The following is a 12,923-nucleotide window of genomic DNA, read 5'->3' on the forward strand; positions in this document are numbered from 1 at the left end:
AAAAATAAAAATAAATATGGTATGCAGTGTGTGAAGATGATGAATAGCAAAACTCGAAAAAAATAGACGGTATAATTTTATTATGTTTATGCACTTTTTATATCTCTATTTTTTCGTCCCTACACTTCTTATCCTTGCATACAAAATTCCAAAAAGAAAAAAGAGAGAAACCATTAATTTGTTTGTGTTACTGATAATCCACCATGGACTTTTCACAGAAGTAATGAACCTATTAGAAATAGATACATCATTTTTATAATTGTTTTCAGAACTACGGAGAGTATTTTTATGAAATCCCATAACTATTTTACAACTTTATTTATAAAAAATATTGAGTTATGGAAATTCATGCCCACAAAGTGCTTGACAAAAGACCTGAAGAAAACCTATGTATTGTATTCCTTTATTTTTCCATCATTTCTCAGTGCATTAAATTACAAAAATTTACAACAACCTAATTCTATGATTTTATGACACTTGTCCCTTTCCACGAATATTTCTTATTGCTCGGTATTGTGCTTCCAGAATCATTTGCCTTAGTGGTCCTGCTGCATTGCTTCCTTGCTGTCATTGCTCTGTCATGCAAATATTCTAGTATTGTATTGCTGCTATTCCGTGCTTGTGTAGTAGAGTGCTTCGGTGAGTGTTCTCTATCCTCAACAGCCCTTGGGATTCAAGCGACACTGGATTGAGAGTGAGGCTTGAATGCAGTAAATTAAAACGTGCAGTAGATAAAAGTTTGGTCAAAATGTCTGCTAGTTGATCTTTGCTAGACAGAAATGAAACAATAAGAGTCTTGGCTGCAACTCTATCCTTTATAAAGTGATAATCTAATTCTACATATTTTGTTCATGCATATAGAATTGGATTTACAGTTAAATAAGTTGCCCCCAAATTGTCACACCATAATTTTGGTAGATCTTTCAAAAAAACTTATTGTTCCTGTAAAAGAGATTGAATCCATAATACTTCACAAGTGGTATTAGCAATGACTTTATATTTAGCCTCAATTGAAGAACGTGCAATAGTAAGCTGCTTTTTGGAGCCCAAAGACACCAAATGAGAACCAAAAAACACACAAAATCCTCCAGTGATTTTTCTATCATCCGGGAATCCAGCCCAATCAGTATCAGAGAAAGCCGAAATATTGCATGAAGAAGATTTAGGGTACGTTTGGGTGTTGAAAAGTGTTGAGAATGTTTGTGAATAGTTATGAGTAGAGATTGGAGTGAGTTTGTGGGTCCTATTGAGAGTATTTTGAGTTGTTTGGATGTGTAAAGTATGTTGAGTTATTGACTTTTGAGTAGGTAGTTGAAAAATATGTGGCTCCCATAAATATTATAGTGATTTGATTTTTAATAATAAATATTATAATGATTTTATTATAGTGATTTTTTAATATTAATAAATATTGTAGTGATTTTATTTTACTTTTATATATAATAATGATAAATATTATAATGATTTTATTTATAATTTATATATAATAATGATAAATATTATAATGATTTTATTTTTAATTTATATATAATAGTGATAAATATTATAATGATTTTATTTATATATATATAATAGTGATAAATATAATAGTAATGTTATTTTTTCTTTATATATTATAGTGATTTTATTTTTAATTTATATATAATAGTGATAAATATTATAGTATTTTATTTTTAATTTATATATAATAGTGATTTTATTTTTATTTATATATTTTAGTGTTTTTATTTTTTATTTATATATAATAGAGATAAATATTATAATGATTTTATTTTTTATTTATATTTAATAGTGATAAATATTATAGATTTATTATATATTATAGTGTATTTATATTTATTTTTTATTTTTTATTTATATATTATAGTGATTTTATTTTTATTTATATATTATAGCGATTTTATTTTTTATTTATATATAATAGTGATAAATATTTTTTATTTATATATTATAGTTATTTTATTTTTTATTTATATATTATAGTTATTTTATTTTTTATTTATATATTATAGTGATTTTATTTTTTATTTCTATATTATAGTGATTTTATTTTTTATTTATATATAATAGTGATAAATATTTTTTATTTATATATTATAGTGATTTTATTTTTTATTTATATATAATAGTGATTTTATTTTTTATTTATATATTATAATGATTTTATTTTTTATTTATATTTAATAGTGATAAATAAAATCACTGATTTTATTTTTTATTTATATATTATAGTGATTTTATTTTTTATTTATATATTATAGTGATTTTATTTTTTATTCATATATTATAATGATTTTATTTTTTATTTATATTTAATAGTTATAAATATTATAGTGATTTTATTTTTTATTTATATATTATAGTGATTTTATTTTTTATTTATATATCATAGTAATTTTATTTTTTATTTATATATTATAGCGATTTTATTTTTTATTTATATATAATAGTGATAAATATTTTTTATTTATATATTATAGTGATTTTATTTTTTATTTATATATTATAGTAATTTTATTTTATTTATATTTAATAGTGATAAATATTATAGTGATTTTATTTTTTATTTATATGTAATAGTGATAAGTATTATAGAATGTTTGTGAATAGTTATGAGTAGAGATTGAAGTGGATTTGTGGGTCCCATTGAAAGTATTTTAAATTGTTTGGCATGTGAAGTATTTTCAAAAGTACGAGAAGACTTGGAAAGTGTTGAGGATACTCTAGTACCCAAACACAGCCTTGAGAAAAACAAACCAAAGTGAGAGGTGAGTCTAAATGCTTAAGGATTCTTTTGACTACTTGACAATGTGAATTTTTTGGATTATGCATGTATTGACAGACTTTGTTAACAGTGAAAGATATGCCAGGACGAGTAATGATAAATATTGAAGACTTTCTACTACACTCTTATAAGTGAGAGGATCTTCAAATGAGGAATTGTCAAAGTCCGAAAGTTTAGTGGTGACAGACATTGTGGTTGGAACGAGTTTCGCATTTTGCATGTTTATTCTTTATAACAGATCCAAGATATATTTAGATTGACAAAGAAACAGACCTTGATTGTTTCGACAGATTTCAATACCTAGGAAATAATGTAAGTGACCTAGGTGTTTGACAGGAAAAGCAGTACCAACAGCTAAAATGAATTCTGAAATTAAGCTAGAATTTGAACCCATAACAATGATGTCATCCACAAAAATAAGAACAAAGATGACATGAGAAGTGTTTCTATAGACAAACAATGATGTATCAGATTTCGATTCTTGAAAACCCAATGAAAACAATTTGTTGCTGAGTTTTGAGAACTAGGCTCTAGGAACCTGTTTAAGACCATAAATGACATTTCTCAGCTTACACACATATGAAGGATACTCAAGATGCACAAAAATGAGGTTCAGTTGATATCAAAGCTGCAACACAGGAACCTCGTTAGACTGTTGGGTTGCTGCATTCAAAGAAAAGAAGAGATTTTGATCTATGAGTACATGGCCAACAAAAGCTTGGATTTCTTCCTGTTTGGTACGTGATGACCTTATTTCAGTTTCATCTTTGTGCATGTTTTTGGTGCTCTCTTTTTCCTCACTAAATGTAAAATTTGAACCAGATCCTACAAAGAAGAGGTTATTGGACTGGAATAACCGTTTCTGCATCATTGAAGGGATAGCTCAAGGGCTTATTTATCTTCACAATCACTCTTGATGTAGGATCATTCATCGTGATTTGAAGACCAACAATATATTGTTGGACGCGGACATGAATCCCAAAATATCAGATTTTGGCATGGCAAGGATTTTTGGAGATGATGAAGCTCTGGCATAAACGACTAGAGTTGTTGGGACATAGTAAGTGACCGGTTGTTCTTTAAGCATGATCTCAACATGGATTCTCCTTCAAGTACTAACCACTCGGTGTTAATTGTTGAGACAGTGGTTATATGTCGCCGGAGTATGTTGTGCACGACCATTTTTCGATACAATCTAATGTGTTTAGCTATGGAGTCATTATGCTGGAGATCCTAAGTGGCAGGAAAATAGTGACCTTCTGCCATTCAGATCGTTTTGTAAACCTCCTAGGATATGTAAGTAACTAAAATGTCAAACATTCTGAACTCAATTTATTCTTCATACTAGTGTCAAACATTCAGATCGCCTTCCATATCAGACGTTATTTCTATGCTAAGCCACGAAAATACAAATTTGCCTGCTCCTAAAGAATCAACCTTCTATATCCGTACAAGCTACTCTGCTTCATCGATGCAGCAAACTAATTCTCTGAATGATGTAACATTTTCAGGCATTGTAGCTCGATGATAGCTAGCAACTTTTTCAAATTGTTTATTTGTTATCAGTTATTTTTTACGAAAATGATTATTTCTTATTAAAATGAATCTATTCTCACCACAAATAATTATTTTCATCGCAAATAACTTGTCATAAATTTTCATTTTTCTTGCAGTAACAATAGATAATAAATGTAGTAAGGCATGCAAGAACTCATGTGACAATAGATGAATACATGCGGTACCATATACTTTGCCAAGTCGAAGTACCGGAGGAAATTAAGAAGCAACACACCATATATGATAAAGCATATGTATTATGTCTTCATCTAGATTTCATGACAATGTGCCATAAATTATAATTAATATTTCTTCTATATTTTAAAATTACCTAATAATTTAACTGTACCATATTTGTTTATGAAAAAATTATGACATGGAAAATGCGAAATATCATTGTTGGGGGGAAAAATACATTGGCCCATAAATTGGGCCCAACCCATCAAGATATTACTAGGGACAAAAGAGGAGACAAGATAAAAAAAGGGCTGCACATGTCAGGGAGGATAGAAGAGACATGAGTGAGACGTGAGGGCTGCACATGTCAGGAGGGATGGGGGGACAAGAGAGATATTAGGGCTGTAAAGTGACAGATGGTCAGAAGAGAAGGCAAATGGATCACGCAAATGAGATTTACCAAAGGCAGGCTGATATGTACAGTAGGGGGTCAGACAAGCTTATAAAAGGGGATACCCAGACAGCCTTAAAAAAGACTTCTTCTGAACTGATGAAAAGGGAACGATCCAGACGAATGAATTAATGGAAATATACAGAGAGGAAAAGCTCCAGCTTCTCTACACAGTGAGGCATGAGAATCCATGAGTGATTGTAAACAGATACATATTATATTGGAGACTTCTCTCCGCAAACTCCGTAGACATAAGCATATTGCCGAACCCCGTAAAGCTTGTGTCGTCTGTTGATGTCTTGTTTCGAGGGCCTGGGCAAATCCACACCCCCAGATCCATGAGTGATGCATGCACGTCCGCTCGCATGTCCCTCGTGCATTGTGCGGGAGAACGGGGCCCAGCCTCCAGCTTTCCGATGGCTCGCGGCACCACCCTGTGAGCCCAGTCACCCGCCGGCGGTCACCACCTGGATCGCCGGCAGTCTCGGCTCCAAAAGACACGGCCCCCACGGGGGGGTCGTGAATAGTGCTCCTGTGCGTACCACGCCGTGCACATGTAGAGCAGGCAAAGCCCAGCCGCCGCAAGGTGGGGGAGGGGGGCCAGTGCCCACCACGTGGCTCGCCGGCCCCGTCTGTCCCTGCCGGAGCGTCACCAGCAGCCCCTCAACCCCGAACTTGAGCTCTTCGGAAACAAGCCACCCACAGCCTTGTGCTTCCGCGCAGTAGCCCAACTGCTACACGGCCTATCATCTGTCTCCTCTGAGCCTATCATCGGCCGGCCACTCCCTCCGGCATGCTTCCGCACAAACCACTTCCAGTAATACCATGGGAACGGCGCGGTCACCATGCACAGTTTCCAGCTCGTTCTCCAACTACGACAGCACCTGCACTTGTGCGGAAGTTAGTAGGTCGGAAACAGCTGCTCGGAAGTTACTAGACGACCTGCTCAAAACTCGCCCCTATGGAAAACTATTATTCATAAATCACTGCGAGGGAGTATACACATCATTGCACGGGCTTACCACTCGAAAGCTCAGTAACCACCTACACGGGGTTCCTCAGCTCAATAACTACCAAGCAGGGGAAACAGAAGAAAAACTACTGTTCGGAAACTCACATGCTCGGAGGCAACAAAACTTGCATGAAACTCAGTTCGGTAACTACAGAGCACAAGTCCTTCAGCTCAGTAAAATACATAAACAGAGGAAACAACACACGTGGACTCTTCAGCTCGGTGAAGCACCTGCACAGGCTTCCCCCCCGCTCGGAAAGCCACCTGCACGTGAAATATATCTACAGGGTTACTCACTCGGAAACCGCTGCACGGGAACTTCCACTAGCCCATCAGTTCGAAACAGAACCACCTGCTCGGGTCCCACCGGCTCAGAAGTTATATGCACATGTCTCTTAGCTAGGTCCCTCAACTTGCTCGCTCCTCAGCTCCGTGATCACCTACATAGGGTTACTCAGCTCGGTAAAGCTATGCAGACAGAGGTGACCACATGCACAAACTACTCAGTTCGGCTACTACATGAACGAACTTCCTCAGCTGGATAAAATGCATGCACGGAGGCAACACAACAGGCATGAAACTTTTTTTCCTACTCGGCTCGGTTTTCTTGCTCGGCTCGGTTTTCCTGCTTGGCTCAGCTGTTCTTCTCTGCTGCGCTATTCTGCTCTACATTGTAGAGTTATTTTTCCTGCTTAGCTTGATTTTCCTGTTCGGTTTTCCTGCTCGGCTCAGCTGTTTTGCTCTGCTCTGCACTGCTGAGCTATTTTTCCTGCTGGCTCGATTTTCCTGTTCGATTTTTCTGTTCTGTTCTACACTGCTGCGTAAGCAAGCACAAACTCTCATTGATTAATCAACAACTCCAGGTTTGTTACTTTCAAAGTTCATGTGAATTCTGTTTCTACTAACAAAGTTATTTCTATCATTGAAACAAACTGCCAAGAGCGAAAGGTCAAGAACTGCCTGGCCTACCAAAAACAAGCCTGGTCTCTAGATTGACCACGAAGTATAAAGCATAGGAACTGAGCCATGAGGTTGGACTTGCTAACAGCTAGTCTCAACGCAGTTTAAATGACTTGTCGAGTTTCGTGCAAAAAGAGAAAAGGAAATGCGTTGGTAAGGGAGCAGGGCCCACGGGCTCTGCCAACCTGTAGGAACCAATCCACGAAGTATAAAGCACAGGAACTGAGCCATGAGCTCGGACCTGCTAACAGCTAGTCTCAACGCAGTCTAAATGACTTGTCGAGATTCGTGCAAAAAGAAAAAGGAATGCGTTGGTGAGGGAGCAGGGCCCTCGGGCTCTGCCAACCTATAAGTGCCAATCCACGAAGTATAAAGCACAGGAACAAAGTCATGAGCTCTGACCTGCTAACAGCTATTCTCGACGTAGTCTATATGACTTGCCGAACTTTGTGCGGAAATCTCCATTGAACTGAATCTCCATCGAACAGAATCTCCATCGAACAAAAATCTCCATCGAACAGAATCTCCATCAAATAGAATCTCCATCGAACAAAAATCTCCATCGAACATAATCTCCATCGAACAGAATCTCCATCAAGTGGAATCTCCATAAAAAACAGAATCTCCATCAAACAGAATCTCCATCATAAGAAAAATGAGTCATTAGACTCTCGCGAGTTAGCGCTCTACGCGGTCGAGCTCGACTCTCGCACTATTCGAGCTTCGCGCTCGCGCTTTACACGGTCGAGCTCGACTCCCGCACCATTCGTGCTCCGCGCTCGCGCTATTACGTGGTCAAGTACACTCCCGCACCATTCGAGCTTCACGCTCACGCTTTACGCGGTCGAGCTCGTCTCCTACACTATTTGAGCTCCGTGCTCGCGCTTTACGGGGTTGAGCTCGTCTCCCGCGCCATTCAGGCGCTCACAACATATGCGTACTCATTAAAACCCTGGATATCAGTTCGCAAACCCGATCACCTTCGATGTACCCGCCCAAAAGCTGAGGAAATAGGAGCATAAAAAAAATATTGAGGGAATAGGAGCGAAAAGAAGATATTGGGTAAATATGCGCGAAAAGAAGATATTGAGTAAATATGAGCAAAAATATATTGAGGGAATAGGAGTGAAAAAAAAGATATTAAGGAAATAGGAGCAAAAAGATATCGAGGGAATATGAGCGAAAAAAAGATATTGAGGAAATAGGAGCACAACAAATTTTCTTTACAATTTCCAGCCCCAAAATGGTGCTAAAAATTAGCGGGGTTATGTTGGGGGAAAAATACATTGGTCCATAAATTGGGCCCAGCCCATCAATATATTACTAGGGACAAAAGAGGAGACAAGATAAAAAGAGGGTTGCACATGTCAGGGAGGATAGAAGGGGCATGAGTGAGACGTGAGGGCTGCACATGTCAGGAGGGATGGGGGACAAGAGAGATATTAGGGCCGTAAAGTGACAGAGGGTCAGAAGAGAAGGCAAAGGAATCACGCAAATGAGATTTGTCAAAAGCAGGCTGACATGTACAGTAAGGAATCAGACAAGCCTATAAAAGGGGATGCTCTGACAGCCTTAAAAAAGACTTATTCTGAACTGATGAAAAGGGAGCGATCCAGACGAATGAATCAATGGAAATATACAAAGAGGAAGAGCTCTAACTTCTCTACACAGTGAGGCATAAGGATCCATGAGTGATTGTAAACAGATATATATTATATTGGAGAGTTCTCTCCGTAAACTCTGTGAACGTAGGCATATTGTCGAACCATATAAATCTTGTGTCGTCTGTTGACGTCGTGTTTCGCGGGTCTGGGCAAATCTACATCCCTGGTGCCGCGATGTGAATTATTTGGCGCCCCTGGCAATGTTTCGGTGCAACTATACCGTGGGGACTTGTACGTCGACGACATTGATTAAAAAATAAGGGCAGGAAATAGTAAAGAGAGACGAAACTGATTTTCCTTTTCACAATAATCAAATTATCTTTCAATCTACAGGTATTTGATTATTTATATCCTTCTCGTTTTCCTCTGGTCGAGAAATGATCAGTTGTGTTATCGGGGTCTACTGATTGCAGACATGTGCCGTATATGACCAAGCATTTGATGCTCGATTTCCAGGAATTGGCAATGGAAAATTGGAATCCATTCTCCCATTTGATTTCTCTACTCTGATATTACCCAATCACATCAATTGAGCCAAGGAATATCAATTAGGGTGATTTGGATATTAAAAATATTTCGGAATATTTAGAAATAATAATAAAATAATTTGTGAATGGTATTAAAATAGTTTGAGTTATGATATTTTATTGAGTTTTGAGAAATGAGAGAGAAAAAGTTGAATAAGAATATTATAAATATAATTTTTATTTAAAAACTTAGAAAAATTGTATAGAATTTTGTGTTTTATTTGAGATTTTGTAAAAGTTATAATGATTAGATGAAAAATTTAAAGATTTAAAATTTAAAAAATATTTTATATTTGAGTAATATTTAAAAATGAAATATTTAAAAATATTTCTGTTCTCAAACAACCCTTAAAGAGTTAGGAACAGATTGACGAGAAGATAATAACACAACACCACAAAAAATGGAATCCAATATACAAAGCTTTCAAATGTAGAAAATCGATCTATTTCTATTTCTAAAAGAAAGATCGTGTGTCAAAGTGAATAATAATCATATGAACAAAAAAGTCACAACAAAATAGTCATCTACCAGCTCAGGTGCGTCATGGGGATAACGCACCCGAGCCGTTCCCTAGACTTTTTCATTGACAAATGACAGTGACAAACCAGCTCGATCGCTTCAAAGCTGTTAGTTTTTTTCTAAGCAAACGTCGACATTACTTCAGTTCTGACGTATGCTAATGCTTTCCCTGTCTGTCTATATCTCCTACCAATATTTGCGTTTTCCTTCACCGATGATTATTCACTTTGAGACACGATCTTTCTTTTAGAAATAGAAATAGGTTAATTTACTACATTTTTTTGTGAAAACTTTTGTATATTGAAGTCATTTTTTTTTTTTTTTTTTTATGGTGTGTTTTTAAATCTGGACTGTTTGGAAATACAACTATTTTTATATATTATCAGATATATTTTTCAAATATTTTATTTCCAAATATTATTCTAACACAAAATATTTTTCAATTTCAAATCTTTAACTTTATCTTCTAATCATTACAAATTTTCAAAATCTAAAACAAAATACAAAATACCATACAACTTTTCAAAACTTTTAAACAAAATAATATTAAAAAAATTAAATTCAAATAATTTTTTTATTCATTTTTTTCCTCTCATTTATTAAAATCAAATAAAATATTTTAACTCAAACTATTTTATTATTATTCATAAATTATTTTATTATTATTTATAAATATTCTAAAATATTTTAAATATCCAAATCGCCACAATCGATCTTCCTTTTGGTCAATTGATGTGATTAGGTAATAGCAGAGTAGAGAGGTCAAAGTACTCTCGATGTAGGATCATCCATCGTGATTTGAAAACCAGCAATATACTATTGGACGCGGACATGAATCCCAAAAGAGAAATTATACTTGCAACTGCTTGGGAGAATCGCTGCGTAACCGGCGTCTACATGAAAAATGAAACTGTGTGTTTCGTATATACCAAATGACTGCATTCCATCATTTTTGCCCTCCTTCTTGAAGAACTATTCATTCATCTTCCCACAGAAGAACACGAAGCCTTTCTCCCAAACAGACAAAGACATGGTCCTAGCTTCCTCGTTTGCAAGTTCTTCTTCTCATCTTCTTCTTCTTAACTTCTTCCTCAAGCTCCTAATAAGAATTAAGTCCTCCATTAAATGGGTATATTGTTCCCTTTGTCTTCCCACAGAAGAACATGAAGCCTTCCTCCCAAACAGACGAAGACGTGGTTGCAGCTTCCTTGTTTGCAAGTTCTTCTTCTCAGCTTCTTCCTCAAGCTCCTAACAAGAATTAAGTCCTCCATTAAATGGGTATATGACTAGACCCCCGAAATATCCGGAAAAATAAATCAACCCACAACGACAAGCACAAATGCAACCCACGATGACCCCCAAAATATCCGTAAGAGCACAAAATCTCAGGTGAACCAGGCTTCAACCCACGATGACAAACACAGATGCAACCGCCTGGGAGAAACACATGCATATTCAGTACCCAACATGGTAGTGTGCGTGATCTTGAATACCCAACACAGATTCGATACCCAACACAGATGCAACCCACCAGCTGGTTCACCAGATCACCGCTACAAATATGGTTCTCCTACCCACAACGTGCGACGTCACTCACTCTCCCTCAGATGCTTTTTCACCTTTCTTCATCTTTTTTTTTTTTTTTGCACATGAAGGCCAATTATGCGAATAAAAGAGAAGCATTCACAAAAAGCCAAGGGACAATCTCATCTAGGTCATAGACGCCAGTGAAGTTTCATCATCTTCTTCGTTACCAACTTTAGTCGACCAGTGGAAGTGCCTTGGGGAGTGGTTGTGGCTTCGTGGAGAAGACGAAAGGGGGAGTGGCCGTCTGTGGCTTCGTGGAGAAGAAGATGAAATTTTGCAAGTGTTAGCTAGATTTCTTCTTCCTACGTAAAAATGAAACACTGCATTTCATTAATGATGTGGAGATTACCCACCGGTTGCACAGCCGTTTCAAGAAGCATTTTTCATCCCAAAACATCAGATTTTGGCATGGCAAGGATTTTTGGAGATGATGAAGCTCGGGCAAAAACAACCAAAGTTGTTGGGACCTAGTAAGTGACTGGTTGTTCTTTAAGCATGATCTCAGCTTGGATTCGCCTTCAAGTACTAACCACTTGGTGTTAATTGTCGAGACAGTGGTTATATGTCGCAGGAGTATGTTGTGCACGGCCATTTCTCGATAAAATCTGATGCGTCGAGACAAGAAAATAGTAACCTTCTGCCATTCAGATCGTGAACCTCCTAGGATATGTAAGTAACTAAAATGTCAAACATTCTGAACTCAATTTATTCTTCATACTTGTGTCAAACATTCAGATCGCCTTCCATATCAGACGTTATTTATTTCTATGCTAAACCATGAAAATAGAAATTTGCCCGCCCCTAAAGAATTAGCCTTCTATATCCGTACAAGCTACTCTGCTCCATCTATGCAGCAAACTAATTCTCTGAATGATGTAACAGTTTCAGGCATTGTAGCCGATGATAGCTAGCAACTTCCCCAAACTGTTTTAAGTTTTAGATAAAGGGCTTTTGAAATGGAATTGTATGTTGAACTAAGCACGTAATTGTAATATTGTATATTTTATAAATTCTTTTGCTGAAATTCTTTGAAAGTCTTTTGATCCAATGATATCTTTAGACACAAGTTTCGTTAGCTCACATGTTCATGTCGTTCAGAACTTCAGATTAGACTTCGTGCATATGAATATTACCAAAATATCTGTTGGGAGTTGTAGAATATTTAAGGCTGAATTCTTTAAGGCTTTTCATAGCCGAGTGCAACAATACAAACATCTTACCCAATTCATCTTATCTTATCTCATTTACTTTCCAAGCATTATTCAAATACACATATTACTTTTAAACTAATCATTACAATTTTCTCAAACTTTCAGACAAAAACATAAAAAACAATTTAACTTTTTCGAATCTCAAAATAAAAATAATATTATAAAATTATTCTAACAATATTTTAATTTTATAATATTTTTTATTCAACTTTTTTTTTTTCTCTCCTTACCCAAAATCTAAAAAATACTTAATTCAAACTATTTTACTATTATTCACAAACCATCTTACTACTATTTACAAAACTCTCGTCTCGTCTCATCTCATTCCTGAAGTCCTTAATCTATCCATCAACCATAACATTTGTTGGGAGTTATATGCACAAAAATTAGCCATAAATGTTTAGAGCATGAGAATGAGATGCCTTTCTCCTCGAGAGTGATCAAGCAGTATGTTAGACTGTGGAGAGGAAAC

The 12,923-nt window shown here is 35.9% G+C and overlaps 1 pseudogene; it reads left to right on the top strand.

Moving 5' to 3' along the window:
• Positions 1 to 3,380: 3,380 nt before the first annotated feature.
• Positions 3,381 to 4,313, top strand: LOC118348796 (annotated as a pseudogene).
• The last annotated feature ends 8,610 nt before the right edge of the window (positions 4,314 to 12,923 follow it).

The sequence above is a fragment of the Juglans regia genome, chromosome 1, assembly GCF_001411555.2.
Source record: "Juglans regia cultivar Chandler chromosome 1, Walnut 2.0, whole genome shotgun sequence".
Lineage (NCBI taxonomy): Eukaryota > Viridiplantae > Streptophyta > Magnoliopsida > Fagales > Juglandaceae > Juglans > Juglans regia.